Below are 18,200 nucleotides of genomic sequence, written 5' to 3' on the forward strand. Positions count from 1 at the left end.
CACCACCAACAAAAATGTGCTGTAATTGCTTTTTATGGCTCACTGCCACATGGTACTTTGTACTAATTCTGTCAGTTCCCTTAAGCTCAGCAGAGGATACCATGGTCAAGCAGAAAATTAAAATCTTCCAAGGAGTTCCCTGTTCTGAAACAAGCGGTGATGATAGTTCAGTGGAGCACGCTTCTTCTGCACCCGAGCTGAGAAAGGTTGGACACATTGCAGTACTGCTTTGGATTCTCTGTTAGAGTACAGAATATCCACTAAAATTTTTGTTTTGCTATATATGTTTTCATTGGGAAAATTCAGAATGAGCTGAAAACCCCAAATCAATTTCCATTGAGAAAATCTAAAATGGAGAAATAGGTCATTTCAGACTAGTTTGACTTGGAATGGAATGAAATATTTGCTTCATAGAACTACCCTAAATGCTCTGATATCCAGTCAAGAAACACTTCCTAGTTTGTAATAATAAATTTTCTTAACTTTATTTTAGAACTTTGCTTGTAGCTAGTGTGTTTAACCATACGGAACAATCTCTATATATGTGAAGAAAGATATATCCCATGAGTAAATGTAGGCTCTGTAATTAACCAGCATATTTTAGTAATACCAAAGGGATCTCGTTAGTATATACTTGTAGTAATGAACTCTAAATTATTTCTAGCAAATGCAACAAGCTTGGGAGATCTAACGCAGTATTTGTATTTAGTGCTTAGTCCCAGGGAGATGAAATTGTTAATTGACAAGTATATAAAACTAATATAAGCTTGTTTTTCCTGTTTATGGTAGACCTGGTTTGTATTTGATAATTTCATCTTTTCTTTTAACTGTACTATTTCAAATGACATTACAGTGAGGATATGTCAAGAAACTCATTAAGCACTAGTAGTCGCTGGAGTAAGCAGTAGCTTACTTAGATAAAAGACAATGTATATACAGGAGATGTTCACTACATCACTCTCTTAATTCACAATAGGTTGAAATGGTCTAGATTAAAGATATGTAAAACAAGACCATCTGCCAGTTTAATTTGGGATGGCTTTATTGATTTCAGTGATGCTATATACAGTTAAGGCTGTGGTTTATGATCTCTGCCTCAGATAAAGATTGATTTCACATTGGGATTACTTATTTGTATAAGGTAAAGTGCAGATATATGTTGGTGGAATTAATGGCTTAGTTTATATACAGCTAAGTGGAAAGCAATTTAGTAAGGAGATGCTGAAAGGAGGTCAGGTATCCTTTTAGGAAGAGGAAAGCCCTGTAAGAATGTCTGCTCTTTGTATGTCATTTTGGTAGAGTTATGGGTTACTTCTAAAGGATCATTTCAGGATAATTAATAATTACATGAGATATTAATGTCTGGATGGCAAGTGATGGAACAATACAGTGGAGCTGATATGAGTGAGAAAAGAAGGATTCAGACATAGGGACATAAAGGTACTAAATCAGGTTTTATGCTAAATCCAGAGTCACCTACTGCATTTGACGGCTGCTACTGACAGCACTCAGTGGGTACCTCAACTTTGAAGTTTCCAAGATTTCTTCTGAGCATATCCAGATGTGTCCATCAGTCTTAGTCCTGAACAGTTTGATGGTGCCTCCTAGCTAATCAATATCCCAAGTCTAAGCACACTTACACCTCCCCCTTTAGTCTGGTGAGCAAGCCTGGCACACATCTAATACTTTGAACTACAGTCCACACAGAAAGTAGAGACAGACTCTGCCTTCTCTTAAAAAAGTGTTAGGAAAACTATATGCTGCTGCTCCCTAGCAGACACAGTTCATGGTTAAGAGACCCTGTTTGGAGTACAAGTTAGTTGTCCATGGCATCAGGGAGGTTTATGTTTACATCTAAGGATCTCCAAGGGACTGCTGGTGCCCTCATTCATGGTCTAAGCCCTTCTGGGCTGGGCATGCTTTTACCCCTCTTCTTGAAGGCGTGACAATGTGCAGAAGGGGAGTACTCAATGGGACAGGGACTCCTGGGTGACAGGCCTTATTTCAGGGGCTTGTAAATGGTCAACGTGTAAAATGGGCTGACTCTTAGAAGTGTGTGCTCAGTTGCTCTCAATTCCAACTGACCTGTCTGTCCTTTCTCACAAGGTGAAGAAGCCACCTGTATGTCTACTGCCGCAGAGCCCTGGGTTCACTGCAGCTGCCAAAGAGGCTCTGCACTGTGGCATCAAAATCCAGTTTTATTTTCAGCCCTTGCATTCTTCTGCGTACTGTAGGAGTGTAGGAGAGGAGCACTGATTAAGAGATTTATGACCTAAAAAAGTAATGTCGTAGCTTTTAGATAAGCTCAGCTCTCAGGCCCCTGACCTGCTGTGACTCCAGTGCAGCTGGAGGCACGGGTCGTGGTCAACAAGTAACACGATCCATCAGCAGAAGATTGGTAGCCTTAACTATTGATGTGAGACTTGATTACTCGCCATATGCTCTAGATCTAGCAAGTCCTCAGACAAGCTCTGTTCTGGCCCCGTACCGATCAGAGTGCATTAGGTGTGCTTCTGGAAGGCATCTTTGAGTTGAATTTCATTAGAAAGCAACGCACTCAGCATGCTCTGAGACCGCTCTGCAATGCGAACTAGGATGCGGTAAGTCAGGATGGTCCTGATTCAGACTAAAAAGCTTATGCGGATACTGCCAAAATGCTGTGGATAAAGGTATCCATATACAATATATGTCTCAGAAAAATGGGATGACACCTGTTTAAAAAGTGGAAGTGTGACACCTGTGGCAGTTAATATTTCTACCATACCTCAGAATACTAGACATCCACTTGCTTCCTGCTTGACTGTTTGAGTAATGGAGGGGTGGTGTTTTTTATCATGTTTATCAACTGCATGTAGTTCACACATTAATTGCATAGTGTATTTAACCTTCTCATATCTATGTTTCTTATATTGTTCTGAATATGAGTGTAAGGAAAAAGGATAATGCTCCTACCAATAAAATCTATACAGAGAAACAAAGGATAAAATATAGGGATGAGAAAAATGTGTTAAGATTTTAGAAGAAATGAAAAAATTGTCAGAAGAGGGCAGCCTTTTCACATAAACTATAAACCAACAATACAGAAAACATCTTAAATTATTCCTTTCACTATAGTTAAGCATGCCACTGGGGGGTTAACCTTGTTAAGGAAACTGCAAAATGCGGAAAACTTGATCACAACAAAAATGCTCCTCTTTTGTGCCACCTTCAAAGGACAGAGGCCTGGCTTTGTAGTAGCAGTTTTTTCCTCTTATGTTCAGACAATAGAGTTAGAAATGATTTTAAGATGAGTCAACAAAGGGAAATGTGATCATATTTTTTTTTTTTTGGTAGTTAAAGGCAAATGAACTGTGAATACTTTGGATATTCAGGGAAAAATACACTTGCTTAAATATTATTGCAGAGAGGTAAGCCAATATTTTGACTAACAAAGCACTAGTAAATTAAATGGATGATGCTTTATTAATGTATTCTTAATCATATCAATCTGTCTCAGTATTTATTCAAATACAATATGTAGTCATGAAGACTGTTTCAAATAGTGAAATTTATATCATAAGCAATTGGCAGACTCCAGCTACAACTAGTCTGTAACTATTCCAGTGAATATATCACTGCAGTGGAAAAAAAAAAAAAAACCAAACTGAAATTTGAGTGAAAGTCATTTGTGAACCGATACAAGAGATTAAAAAAATGTATTTGTTTTAACTTCTGATTCCTGAGTGGAAGGAGTAGCCTCATGGCTGCCTCTTTGCAAGTAATTTAGCCCGGAGTAGGTGAGGGCAATGGAGCAGGAACTCCCAAACCGTCTAGGTAAGGCTTTATAAAGATAACCACCAGTGTAAGCAGGAACATTTCACAAAAATTTAACGCAAACATGACAGTTACATGCATTATATATCAGTATTTATTGGAACTTTTCCACATTAAGACCTTTCCTCAAAACTCAAATTAAAATGTCCAACATCTCAGCAAAGCTTATTAAATTAGCTATTGTTGCCAAGTGACTTCAAGACCAAAGGCATCTCACGGCCAGCAGCTCAGAGCAGCAGTGGAGGAAGCTCTCGTGTCATCTACCTGAAGGTACTCAATCTGATGTCTGTGGAAAGGGTAAAATGTGAAAGATACAGGCCAAAGAGGAAGGCTATAGTCAGTTCTGTAACTATACCTTAAATCGGCAGAGTTCCTTGAACATTCAGGGATTTACACTGGTAAAAAGTAACTCAAGTGTCTTTGGACCCCCTGTTCCAAACAGCGTATGAAGAATATATGTCTGTTGTGTTCTAAGAATGGGAACCTCACCTGCTAGCTGTGCAAGACATTGCAATTGGAACACATTTTGTCTGTTCAAAACCAGAAAGGTATGGAAAAGCAAGGCAACTGGAGGATTAGGAGTCTTGACTTTCCAGAGACTTAATATGCTGGTGTATATTTAAGATGGGAACTTTGCCCATTTTGAAGTGCTTCTAACTCAGGCTGTTATTTCCTTTTAACTGATATGTCAATGAATCCCTGCAAGATATAAGATAACACAGATTTCAAAAATCTTTAGTGAATTAGATTCTGCAGCATTTTAACAACACAGTCTGAAATTAGGAGAATTAGGCTGCAGTAATTTTTTTATTTTTCTTTTTAAGAACTGACAAGCAATAGCTCCTGCTCAATGTGGTATTAGGTTTTTTCCTGTGTGCAAGAGGAATCTATTGCACTTACCACAGAAATAATCTCTTAATATAGATTTTTAAGTTGCACAAACTAGGAGTCTAATGGAACTCGCTTGATGTTAAAACTTTCTTTCTACATCAGAATATTTTCTTTGTCAATTAGGAGGAAAGTTTCACGAATCGAAGTAGATTCTTGTGGCCTTCTGATAGGCAAGAGGGCATGGCAAGTGATTTTCAAGAATAAACTAAAACCCCCTAGGTAGCTGAAATAAAGAAATGTATGATATCAAAGCAAAGCTAATTTGGCTTTCTCAGTGTTTCAAAGCAAAATCAGATGTCGGCCAAGTCAATGTGATGTACCCCAAACCTGTCACTTTAAAAAAATATAAATCAGAAATATCTCCAGTGAAGGAAATTATAACCCTAGAATTATGTTGCTGGAAAGGCAGTGGGAATGAAGGAGGTGAAATGAGAAGAATCATCAGCCTTATAACTGAATACCTACTGATGTAATTCTGTAACTCCAAGTTTATTTTAGTATGTGTTAAATATCAAAAAAAAGTCCCAAAATTTCCTTAAGGTTTGGAAATCTAGGTAGACTGTAAATTTGGGCCTAGGCACTTCGCTGAGGGAGGACTCAACTACAGTTAATGAAGTTTTTAGACCTTGATTCAGTAAAGCACTTAAACTCAAGGTGATTTAAATGATTAAGATGAGAATTAAGTAAGCACTTAAACAGGAGTCTACCTAATTGCAGTCTCAAGCAATTAAATATTTTTTGCTCAAAGATCAAAGATTTTCTTAGCATTCAAAACTGTCATAAGATATTTAGTTTGTGTATAATATGCATATTATGCATTTGTTCCAATTAAGAAACAAATACACAGCATAAGGAAGGAGCAAAGGGTGTCTAAAGGCTCTACCAGTCTTCTCCCTCCCATCCGTTTACTCCGTGCTCATGGATGCTTTTAGTCTGTGGTTTCCACCCTTCAGGCAAGTCTAAGGGGAAGGCAGGGAGTAAATCATAGCATGGCATACTGCTCAACATGAGGTGCATGCATTGTCATGTACTGGATGCCAAGACACTCCCCTGTTCCTATAAAATATAGCAAGGCATCTTCACTGTGGATGCAGAGCAGATGGGCTTTAGCTTTTCAGTTCTCATTCAAAATAATTCTTTCACTTTAAAGTGTTTGATTTCCAGCTGATTTTCCTTAAAGGAACAGAGGGCTGTATGAAAGGTGTCAGGAGCTGTGCTTATGGTTTGAAGGTGTTGTGGTATATATAATGCACATTATCGTATTTTAAGATAACTGAATTTTGGATATTTCCCAATGTTTTGACTAACAAAACACATGGGATCCTTGTAGGTCCACATTATTGAAGAGACACATATAAATTGGAAATTTTCCAGAAACAGTATTACTCTGCCTGTCTGTTAAGATCTGTCTCCTTCTGAGCCTGGTTGAATTGGAGGTAGTAGACTTGTATACTTGTCTATGTATATACATGCAATAAAAGGTTCAACCTTTATTGTTCACTTGTCAATAGGATCCCTAGGCCACCTTTGATTGTCAATATCTGGATCTAACTTTAAAAAGTGGGCTTTTTTTCCCTTTCTCACTTTTGCATTCCTTTCTTTCTGAAATAAAAGAAGAGAAAGCTGTTCTGGTCAGCAAAATTGCCAGATTTACTTTGAAATCATATGTCCTTATTGTTGAATGTATACTTTAAAAAATGTCTTAACCTAGAACCAGTTTTTAAGCAAATATAATAAACATATAACATATAATGGTATAGTATATAGATAGCTCTATCAAGTGAAGGGCTTGTGCTGATTTATATTCCGGTCCATCTGGTCCATCTGCCCTAATGTCTGCAATGAAAATGTACATATATATATATGTATATAATGTCTCTGAATCAAACTTTTTTCCTCCTTGCTATTACTATCTTTCTGTTTCGTCTTTGAAGTTCCTACATCTATATTTTATAAAATACCATGAACTGAGGAAAGAAAAGGAATATCATTGAATGAAATGAGGCCAAAAGTTTCATCAACTGTTCAGCAACCCACACAAAAAGATTGTGGGCTGATGGGGTTTGTTTTGAGTGGGAAGGCTCGGAGAGGTCAGTGGGGCAGGGAATATGCAGATAAGCATCTTTATTGAAAAAACTAAAAAGCGAGGCTTTATCCAATATGTGTGTTGTGGTTTGGGCTGAACTGGCCACTGAAAAGAATGACAGGCGCTCTCCCCCACCTCTCTGTCCAAGGAGAAGAGGGAGAGAGAGAAAAAGACTTACGAATTTAGAAGAAACTAAACTAGAAGTAGTTAATGGAGTAAAATATTAGTAAAATAATAAAAAGAAAATAATGAAATATATACAATATATACAAAACTGTATCAAGCTTCCAGGATGGCAATCATATCACCAGCAGTCACTGAGAAAGTCCCAGGCTGGACTCAGTGACAGGTGGGAACTGGATGCCAGATCTGGATTTAGGAGCACACAGATCGGGATCAGAGGCAGACGAACAGACAGAGTCCTCCTCAGATGCTGGCCTTTGAAGGAAGTGGGGTGACCTTTTGATCCCTCAGCTTTTATACTGAGTGTGGGGCAGATGGGATGGAATACGCCTGTTGGTCAGTTTTGTGTCACCTGTCCTGTCCGCTCTTCCCTGTAGATGCGACCCCTCTACTCTCTTCTACTTCTGAACCTCCAATGGGGCAAATAATGAAGTTAGCTGACCTTGGTTGTTATAGCAATGTGTAAGAGCCTCTCTGTATACCATTCCTTGGCATAAACTATAACAAATCAGGTGTTATCACTCTGAAAGCGAACAGTTTCTGCACAATATGCTGTTAATTTCAGAGTTCAGTTAGTTAGAAGAAGCTTAGCTACAAAGTAAAATTACTGAACAGAAAATTGGTTCTGTTTTACTTCAAATCAGGACACTGTGCAAATAGGTGTCGAGACTTAGGTGTCGAAACAGGTGTCGACCTAAACATGAGGAAGAACTTCATTACTTTGAGGGTGGCAGAGCACTGGAAGAGGCTGCCCAGAGAGGTGGTGGAGTCTCCGTCTCTGGAGACATTCAAAACCCGCCTGGATGCGTTCCTGTGCAACCTGCTGTAGGTGACCCTGCTCTGGCAGGGGGGTTGGACTAGATGATCTCCAGAGGTCCCTTCCAACCCTATGATTCTATAATTCTATGACTTGAACAGAAGCTGACCTCAAGTGCTCCCCTGAGAACTGATAGACAATGCAGAGCGACGTGGACAAAGTGCAATCAAGTCACTGGAAGAACTGGCAGATCCCTGCTGGTAATCCTTTGGGCTTTTGCCTTTCCTGAAAATGTAATTGCTACCCAATCTGTCCCAGTCTGTTTTGACTGGTATCAAAGACCTACTCTTTAAATTACTCCAGCTAAACTGTGTCACCTTTATTGGGATAGGTTAGGAAGCTTGTAGGTTTGAGGACATAGTACTACCAGAAGGAGAGTGGTGACAAATCTCAAAGAATGAAGACAGAAAATAATGCAAATCTTCAACCTGATCATCAGTGTAAAGTGAGAGAAATAAAGAAAAATCTAGGAAGTCTTTCAGAAGGAGAGACAATCGAAATAATGACAAAAACAAGCTCTGGAACGTGCCCACAGAAAAGGAGGGAGATTTTTTGGGTACAGTGTTATCTGGGAAAAGAACTTTCAATTGCTAAGAAGGAGCCTGTCCGCTGGGGGCACTTTGTTCATAGACATAATTGCATCCTGGGCCGAGCCAGATGTGATTTGTTCTAGCTCAGATGAGTGGCTTTTAAAGTGAGAGCTGGATATTGAATTGCTTGTCAGCTGAAAAAGTGCTGCCTCCAGTAAGGGCTGCTCTCCACCCTGGTACACTCTTTACTGGGAGCCATGCCACCGAAACTTGGCTCAGCGGGCAGCTCCTTCTTCCCCTGCCCACTCAAGCACAGAACAAGAAGTCCCCATCCCTGGAACTGCCTGCGAGTCTGGCAGCTCACCCATTCCTGCACCTCCCTCCAGCAGCAATTTTTCCTCCCAAAAAAAACAACCCACAGGACCACAAATGTTAGTTTACTGCATGGTTCTTAAAGGTGACAGAAGCAGCTTTGTGCTTAAAAAAAAAAAAGTGTCCATCTCACAAAAACAGTCCCACTGAAAAAGAACATTATTGACATTCTTCAAAGGACAAAGTCTGAAAAGAGAAAAAATGAAGTATTACAATATCTACTCCTGAATGGCTTTCAGGTCACAGTTGAAGGACTGGAGCAGTGTGATAGCTAGTGCCAATACGCCTCACTCCATGCCTTCTCTGCATATTACACAGAAAGCTCCGAGTTTGTTAGATTGCAAGGTACTGTACCTTTTTTTGTTTACTAGGTCTTGAAGTATTCAGCAGTGTCAGTGGAAAGATTCCTGCTGACTGTAATAGGCTTGGATCAGGCCCCCCAAGAAAAATAAAAAGAAAAAAAGAAGAGATTATATCAACATCAAATCTAAAGCCAGTGAAGGGGAAAAATCTATAAACGCTTACCTACATCAGGTACAATGTTATCAAACTTTGAAAATGCAATCCCTTAAAATAAGTAAATATTACTAGAGTTCTCTTTCAGTAGTTTTATCCCATTATCTACAGGGCCATAAACATTGTACTTGGTTTCCATCTCATGCAAGACTTTGAAGCAGAGATAGTGCTTTGCAGCATACAAATCAGTAGAAAAAAGATGCAAGATTGAATAAAACAAGCTTGAAATGATTCTCTAGATGGAGATGCAGCTTTTGCCTACAGCGTTAATATATTGCAGTTTGGCATCTCTAAAATATAGCTGTGAAGAATGCTGTGAACCTGCTAATTAATAAGACTCTCTTCCTCAGACATTTCATTAACCTAAACTTTTTAGTTTTCTGTAGATTGAATGCATGGTTGCCTGTTTTTAACCTTTGTACAATGGCTTCTAATGTTATAATTAATTTATTCCCACTAACAAGAGGAGAATATTTGGTCATAGAAGTAATTCAAAATGAGTTATGCATAATTTATACTGATCAATATTGTTGAGTATGATATTTTATTTTCTCTGATGACTTTTCATTTTATAGAAATAATGTATTGCCAAAAATATAGAACTTCAACATTTAATTTATCATCTAGCTTTAAACAATACACAGGGAAATATCTGGAAGGGTCCACAGGAGACATGAACATAAAGAGTTAGAAATATCTTGCTTGCAAGGTAAAATCTCAAATTACCCAGACTATGTCCAGTATCTTTTAATAGCACCCTATGTGAACACCTGAGTCTGGGGTTTTCTTTAGAGAGGTCACTTCTGAATCCTCCTGTTGCACATATGCCTGGAAGGTGAGAATAATCAGCTGAGAATATTACCTAAGAGCTGGAAAAAGTCACATCATGTGCATGGTGGGAATGGAGTAATGACTACATCCAGTTCCTTTTGACCCTGACACTCCATTGCTGCTAAACGCCAGTTTCACTCCTCACTTTCCCTACCTATTGGATCAGAAGAGGAGTACGTCTGATGATTCACGCTGAAGACTGTTGAACTCTGTGGGGGACTGAAAGGGAGAAAGGGGGAAGTTTACTCTTCCCACAACTCTGAGCTGGTCAAGCTTCCTTGTTTCATTCTGCGTTGATTTTTCTCCAGCAGTATCCACAGTAGAGGAAGAACCACAAGGGTTTGGTTATCCAATTAACCGGTATGGAAATGGGCTGGCAGGAAGAGGGTGTAGGACACCAAAATACCTAGTCTCTGGGAGGCCGCAGGATAACAAATAACTGTCATCATCTCTCCTTTCATTTTTAGCCAAGAAGGGACTGAAGGACTGCTACCCTGTCTGTGGGCTGATGAACACCCTCTGAAATAGGTTGGGGCAATCATGGAAGGAATGACTTACTGCTGAGAAATGATCCCAGATTTAATGAAGCTGCAGCCTAATTAAACTATATCCCTTGCATCATGTCCTTCTTCCCTCTTACCTTATTTTCTTCCTTCTTGGTGTTATTGCTGTTGCCATCACTTTGCAGAGCTTGAGGTGGGGAATTTGCTAGTTCGTTGGCTACCTGCATTCACAGGCACCCAAAGGTTGTATATCGGGTTGCAACGCTGATGCTAGATGAAACAGAAGAAGTACTGTTCTGTAAATAACTCACCTGTGAAAAGCATCAGTTAATTCACACATTTTTCATTAATGGTTAAGGTTTTGTTTCCTGTGACAGACGCAGTACTAAATATAACTAGCTGTGTACTTCTTCAGCACAAATATCAGTTGATGTGAATTTTACTAGTGATTTAATTTCTTGTGAAATCGGATTTATATTCTTGTGAGAATGAGATCTTTATTTAACAGATAAAGGAGGCAAAACCACATTCTGTTTGGGGAAAACAAACAAACAAACAACTTCTTTAGCAGGTAATTGTTTTAGATATGGTAATTAGGAACTTAATATGTTAGTAAAAAGGAATGTGAAGGAGGTGGCTTGATACTGGTTAGAAAGAGAATTCAGTAACTGTTATTGATGGAGGTTGTTGCTCTCTGTGGTTTGCATGTCTATCATCAGGTGAGACACAGAAAGAAGACACCCAATAGACCTCTATAAGCAAAATAGTTTTTCTTCTTAATGTATCAGGTTAATATTAAGGTATTTGTATTCAATCTTGGCAGTGAGAAGATCTAAATTTCTTATTTTAGACAACTGATTGTAGGTGCTCTTGCCCTCTTTTTTTTTTTTTTTCTTTTTTTCTTTTCTATAGTGTCTTTTGTGAAGCAGTTTCTCATGTAGTGGCTACGTATTAATGTCATCACAGTTGGAGAATTTTACAACAAGAATGTTGTTGTTGAGGCATTGTTTCCCCCTCATTCTTCCCAGCTTGGTAATAAATGGTTTTTCAGGTATTCAGTTTTGCCCAGACTGTTTTGAATTCATGGTATTTTTCTTTGTGCAGATGGCTTTGGTTTTCCTGCTTTAGTATTCATTTTGTTATTCCCCCTGTGATTGTTCTGGCTTAATTGGTGTTTATTATATAGCACTCTCCTAATTATATGCTTGCATATTACAAAGTTTAGGGGTTTGAATTCCTATTATGTGCCTAGTGTGCAATTCTTCATAAATTATTTTCAATACGCTTTGACACTGCAGTCATTCTAGAGAATATCATTAAAACTATCCTTAATGTCTTTAAACTTGTTAAGGGTGGCACTTCAAGTTTGTTTTCCATGTTATTCCTATTCCATATTTTCTTGCCTAGCACTTGAGCAAAGTGAAATGAAAATTGCAGAATAGCAAGAAGATAAGCAAGCCAGTAATTATCTGCTTTGTATGCTTACATTGTTAAGTATTCTATCCTGAGTGTTTTGAAGACTTATGCTTTTTCAGAAGTACATAGGGTTACAAAGTTTTTTTTTCTCAAGAAATGGTCTTGTGCCTCAATCCATCTGCTCACTTCAGATCTTGTCTCACCTATTTCTTTTTTTTAGTTATTAAAAATGAAAGAAGCTGAAACTCTGCCTAAGTGATGCTCAAATGATGGTTTCATAACATGGCCAAATTGCAGTGGGAAACAGACTGGCTTGAAAACAATAGCAACAAAAGCAGAAAAGAGCTTTTGCAGACCCAGCTTAATTCCTAGATGTAGTTCATAGCATACACTCAAACCCAATCATTCCAGCTTAGTTGAGCCCCTGGCTGCTGTGGCTACAATTACCCGTCCCAACGCCGGCAAGTTTCAAGGTCAAGCTATCACAGCTGTTGAATGCACTCTGAGCCTCCTTTGAGTTCGGAAATCTCTGCTGGGCTTGGAGCAGCTTGCAGTCTTAACAGTTGAGTTCAAGCTTTCTGTAAATCAGTCTCTTCAGCAGTTGAGCTTTCTCATCCAGCTGCTTTTCTTAAGAAGCTGATCTGAAATATCCCATCTCTACTTTTCTATATAAGTTGTAGTCTTATGACACTTCTCCAGGCCCAGGGCATTGCAGCTACTAGAGATGGCAGTAGATTTACTTCTCCATGAATTTCACCCTTTACAGTTGGATTCCTTATTAGGTGCTTTACTTATTAAATAAATAGCCTTCATTCCTGTGTCCATGCCTTCCATATGTGAAAGCTTTCAGTATCAAAGGGCTCTACCCTTCTGCAAACTTCCATTAAATCAAGTAGGAACTTTGATTGCAAAGTACTGGGGAAGGCCTTATCTGAATGCTGCATAACAGCTCTCCTTATCTTTCAGACTTCCCAGATTGATTTGCTCTGCAAGAGTTTTCTTTTTTCTGTTAAAAATGAGCACATAATTTTAATTTTTCAATTATCTGTAATACATTGGAAGAGTTTTAATTTCTGAAAGAAGACGAAGGCAGAAAACATTTTTTTTTAAGTAGGCATTCCTTTTATCTTATTAGAACCATACAGAGAGTTAAAACAAAAGGATCAGATAATATAAAACAAATTCCAAGAGACTGATCATTATAATCAGGTTTTTTGAAGTGCTAAAACTATCAATGCAAGCAATGACTAGCTCTGATTACATCCACTTGTACTAAGAAATCATAAGCAGTACAGATTTATGAACATGAACAGTTTAACTAAAGAAGTTCACATTAGAAATAATGTAGTTGATTCCTTAAATTTATGTTTTTGTTTTATCTGTGAGAAAGACTTTTTAAAAAAGAAAATATTTTAAACTAGAGACAAGGAGAATAGATAATAAAGTATGCGGCAGAGCTGGAGAAGTGTTCAGAATTTGTGAGTGTAGGAAAAATACAATCTTTGCAGATACACTATAGATATGCATGTATATGTGTCTGTGGAGAACACCATTCAATAAAAAAATCCTGCAGGAAAAGTCAGTGGAAAAGTCAGAAAAGTTTCATTTGTGCAATATTCTTGTATTATTTTCTTCTATAGAGGAAAAAATTCTCCTGTATTCTGGAATGAGGTAGTACATGTTTAGAAGGAGGAAGGAATTCAGGGTTATTTACAGAAGGCCAGAAAAAAATAATCGGCATTTTGGGAACGTATTCTGATTCTGCCTGGTGACAAGTTTCCTTTGATACTGATGGCTTAAAAGAGTAGGGCCATGGAAACCATAAGTAACTAAGGGTTTGTAGCGTTTCCAAGGGCAATAAAGCTGGTGAGGGGTCTAGAGCACAAGTGTTACGAGGAGCAGCTGAGGGAACTGGGGTTGTTTATCCTGGAGAAAAGGAGGCTGAGGGGAGACCTTATTGCTCTCTACAACTACCTGAAAGAAGATTGTAGTGAGGCGGGGATCAATCTCTTCTCACAAGTAACAGGCTGTAGGACAAGAGGAAATGGCCTCAGGTTGCACCAGGGGAGGTTTAGAATAGATACTAGGAAAAATTTCTTCACCGAAAGGGTTATCAAGCATTGCAACAGGCTGCCCAGGGAAGTGGTTAAGTTGCCATCCATGAGGGTATTTAAAAGACGTGTAGATGTGGTGATGAGGGACATGGTTTGGTGGTAACTTGGCAGCGCTAGGTTAACGGTTGGACTTGATCTTAAAGGTCTCTTCCAACCATAAGGATTCTGTGATTCTTCAGGCTGCTCCCTAGGATAGCTTTGTGGAAAATCCAGCAGAACAAATCTCCGCTGACTCTGTTCCTTCCTCATGGTGATGCGTGTCAGCAGCAAAAAAAATGATGTGATTTAGAGGTGCTGAGACACCTGTTGTTGCAAGAGGTGTTGTTTTATGGGATCAGGATGATCATGGGGAAAAGAGGCAAGGACGTTAAAGGTGTTCACTAATAAGCATATAATATATATGTATAATTAAATGTAATAAGCTGTAAGCTGTTTGCTTCCTTTTGTGAATTAATGCACCTGCTCACTGATTTGACTGAGTCCAGCCCTTGGCCAGGTCTTGTCCCTTCAAGGGAAAAGGTGCAATCTTGATGGATGTTTTTTCTGTCTGCCTTGCAAATAGGCTATTATAGTTTATAAGATTAGTGATGTGGTGCCTGCGTGCTGCCTCCCATCATTTTCATATCGTCTGTTACACATTACAGTAGAAGCTACACGTATTTGATAAGAGCATGAAATCATCCTGATTTCAGGTCCTTGTGCTACTTTCATGTAATAGCTTTCTTATCAAGTGTAACTATATTTCATCAAGCTATTAATATATCTGGAAATATCAGATGTATGTATAATATGTATCAGCAAAAGAGTCTGCAGAAGTGCAGTTACCAGTAAAACAAAAAATGAGGTTGCGTATGGGTGAGTGACAGGCTTCTGTGTGTCAGCCCATGTTAAAGCATAGGCCTCTGTTAACATATGTATGTGTGCCTATAGCAAGGCTTTGGTAGTCATTTATCTGGTTTCAGTGATGCTTATATCTCAGGTATCACTTTGTTTGCCAGCACTGGGGAAAACCTTTCACCCTCCTAGCCCTGTATCCCTATGTCTGACAGTTGCTTTAGCTACCTGAGTGAGGAGACTAGATCAAAACCATGTTCAAGAGGTACCCTATTTCTATCTTTCATTGCTGAAATTTTTTGCCTTGGGGAGCCTCTTCAGCTGCCAATATTTACAGAACAGGTTTTTGGATCTCTGCTAGGGTGATACAGAGCAGAAAATCCTGAAATCAGTTCAAGAGTTAATTAATAATTTAATCAATACTACACTATCACCTAGTCTTTTTACGGAACAGGGGAAGATCTCAGTATTGGTTCCTCAAGGGAGGAAGCAAGTGTCCCCTGCTTTTTTTTTTTTTTTTTTTTTATGAAATGCCATCAGTGCTTCTATCTAGGACTATCCGTAATCGGAGGAGAAAAAATAATGCTACTGGTAGAAAGCATTGTCCAGTACTTAGGACAGTGGCCCAGGCATCTAGAAATGAAGATTCAAACTGACAGCCATGGACAAAATGTTCCCCTTCCTCTGCCTCAGCTCTCCATCTGTAAAATGAAAAACAATGACACTCCCTTACCTCCCAAAAATGTTATAAATCCATTAAGGCTTGTGAAGTACTTGTTATTTAGTGATGGGGAATGCAAAAGTATTGAAGACAGAGTTCCTTGTGAAAAAAGCTTTTTGCTATTAAGGAATTCTCCATAGCATTTATTTTACTCCTAACAATCAGTTTTAGCTGACAGTGTTTAAGTACTAGAGCTTTCAGACATGTCTCCTTTTCTTTTTTTTTAATTACAAGTGCTATCAACGTTTCCAAGTTAGACCAAGCTGTGCTAGGCCCTGTCAAATTAAAACTTTTACCTTATACAATTCCTCTGTGTTCTCTGCATTTTGCAGTGATAAAACTTATAACTGGACACACTGTTAACGTAGATGACTTACCCCAAAATAAAGATTGTGAAAGGAACCCCCTGTCTTCCCCTTGCTCCTGCAAACTTGCCAGCTTTCTTGTTGCTTGATTGTTCATATCTTATGGGGAAATACTTTCATGGTTTTACTAAGAGGAAGTTAATCAACACTGGTGATTGGGAAATCAGGCCATTCCCTCCTCTGAGGAGAGAGCGGCTGGACTCAGACCAGCCCTGCTGAGCTGGGAGGAGAGCTCTGCAATTCCTCACCACCTCTGCTAATGGACTGCTGTGTTGGGGAGCGTGGTGTTATTAAGCTGTCACGGGCAACACAGAATCAAAGCTTTAAAAGCCTAATGAAATACTGTACATGAGCTGCTTTCACTTGGGCGAAAAAGCGGTGTCCAGGCCCTGAGCGTCTTGGGGGCTGCTATTGACCCTGCCTCTGGGCCTTGCTGGGCTGGCACCACCCTCACCCTGATGCCGTCCCCTCACAGGGGCTGCTTTCCCAGCAGGACTGAAGCCTGAAGCGGTGCTTGGGGATAGCTGGGCTGCAGCTGACCTTCGCCAGCCTGGCTGGCCTCGCTGGAGGCAGAGGGATGGGTCTGGTTGAGCGGGCGGAGAGCACCACAGCCCCTGCCCCCATGTTGCCTGGCACAGTTTGAACCACCATGCTTTATCCTGTTCCTGTGAACAGTAATGTCACAAACTTCTTTGCAAATAGTGCTCCCAAGGGTTTGACAATTTCAGAAGGATATATTCAGGCTACTTCCTAGGTAGCAGTGCCTTGATTTTTATTTTTTTTTTTAATATGTTTCTGAACAGGGGGGAGTTGGCAGCTGGCAGGTGATGAGCAGCTCTCCTGACCCTGTGGGCCTGTGGCTGGTAGGAGAGATGTGTAGTTCCTGCCACGAGACATCGGTGCACCGATGCCGGGAGCAGCACGTCACGAGGTGTGAACAGCCTGCCTCCCAGCTCTGGCAGAGAAAGCAGCTGAGAGTGAGGCCATCTCAGCTCCTTGCCGTGATAACACTTCATGGCACGTTCGCTTTCCAAATCCTTTTGTGAAGAAATATTCTCTACGCAAGATAAGAATTGGAAGCAAGAACTTTTCTGTGCCTCTGTGCAATTATGGAGCTGCTTCTGTAAACAGGTGTAGCAGAAACGATTCTGGTGCTTGCAGGATTTGATGGGTACTCTGGTGGCTGCTCACCCAAAATCTTTGTGACGGGACATTCTCCATCAGGAATATTGAAGGAGTAAAGCTGTCAGGGTTCGGTCTGGTACCATGTAGATTTAAAAGCTAAATTGTACAATCTAATAATGGCTTAAGGCAGGAGGAAATGTTTTGAGAGGATTGTTTTGGGCCATAGAGCCTGGCTTGTTTTTGTCTTTTATTTTAAGATTGTTTGGTAAACTATTTCACACACACGAGACTTTGTACTGCAATGGAGCTCATTGTTTACATGATTAAATAAATAGATCAGAGATCCAAATATGCTGAAATGCTGCTCCAAACAATATGCAGTCTAATACTTCCTACGGAATTAAATAAATGTAAGCCTGTCACTTTAAATATATGGAAATCTCTTGACTTTAATGATACAATTGCAAGACTTTCCTACAGCCGCAAAGCACATGACTAATCTGGAGTGAGTCTTTGAAGTGCAAATTGTACTTTTCCCACCAAACACTTGAAGTAAAAGATGGCAAACATCAATTCACACTACTGACAAAAAAAGACTCCAGTTTGTCACAAGAAGAAAGGTTTTAAATTTGCAATTTTCATCTACAAGATAGGGTGTTAATGAATTTTATATTTTATCCAGATGGGTATGTATATTTCTTCTGAACTTTGTTACAGAGGATCTATTGTGCAGCTACTGAAAAGGGTGGAGACTGTAGTCAGTTGAGGGGAAAAACATCTGATTTACCTTGTTGTGGTTTTTTTTTCTAGGTTTTTCATGGATTCTGACATGGGAGACTTGTCCAATGCTGTGACTGAAATCAGTGGAAATACATCTTTCTTTTTTTTTTTTTTTTTTTTTTTTTTTTTTTTAAATAAGTTTCAGATCAGGCCAGTGTTGGAAGAGGCAGAAAATCTCCTCTTGAGTTTAGTCAGAGTAGACAATGTCCAACACTCTTACCAATTCAGTTTTCTTTAGATAATAAGCCACATTCAATAAATTAAAAGGCATTTCTTGGGGGAGAGGTGGAGAGTTCCATATAA

The sequence above is a fragment of the Rissa tridactyla genome, chromosome 1 (assembly GCF_028500815.1).
Source record: "Rissa tridactyla isolate bRisTri1 chromosome 1, bRisTri1.patW.cur.20221130, whole genome shotgun sequence".
Lineage (NCBI taxonomy): Eukaryota > Metazoa > Chordata > Aves > Charadriiformes > Laridae > Rissa > Rissa tridactyla.